We start from the raw sequence: 759 nt of genomic DNA, 5'->3' as shown, positions 1-759 counted from the left end.
GGACTGACTACACTGGATGTTACATCGCTTGTAATAATTGGAAAATCCGTTTGTCCTTCGTGTCAGAAACAGCACGAGCGCTTGGAGTACATCTGTACGTCAGAAATATACCGGGGCATCACTTTACTGTTCCATACGATATACGGTTCTATATTGTCTTTTGTTGAGTCGCGCCGCGCCACTCGCGTCCGAGGAAGACACGGAACCAGCGCGGTAGCGCCGCGGGTTTTGCCCGGGGATGAACCCGCGAGAGTGGACGAGTTCCGGAGAACATCTGCGCTGTGTGTCGATGCACTTTACGAGAGAATAAGACCAGTAAGCAAGGTAAAAAATATATGTGCGTTTGTCTGTGTGTTTGTGTCAACATTTTTGCACACCAGTTTAACCTAACAGTTAGTAACATTTACCCGTCAACATAGCGCATATGGTAAACTGCGCTGTCCTTTCAAACGACTTTTGTCAGTCGGTAGCGCCGCGGGTTTTGCCCGGGGATGAACCCGCGAGAGTGGACGAGTTCCGGAGAACATCTGCGCTGTGTGTCGATGCACTTTACGAGAGAATAAGACCAGTAAGCAAGGTAAAAAATATATGTGCGTTTGTCTGTGTGTTTGTGTCAACATTTTTGCACACCAGTTTAACCTAACAGTTAGTAACATTTACCCGTCAACATAGCGCATATGGTAAACTGCGCTGTCCTTTCAAACGACTTTTGTCAGTTTATTGAATTACCTAATTAAAATTACTTTTAACGAGCAACGC

Source organism: Sinocyclocheilus rhinocerous, unplaced genomic scaffold (assembly GCF_001515625.1).
Source record: "Sinocyclocheilus rhinocerous isolate Xijiao unplaced genomic scaffold, SAMN03320098_v1.1 scaffold3446, whole genome shotgun sequence".
NCBI lineage: Eukaryota > Metazoa > Chordata > Actinopteri > Cypriniformes > Cyprinidae > Sinocyclocheilus > Sinocyclocheilus rhinocerous.
Note: the sequence above shows the minus strand (reverse complement) of the source record.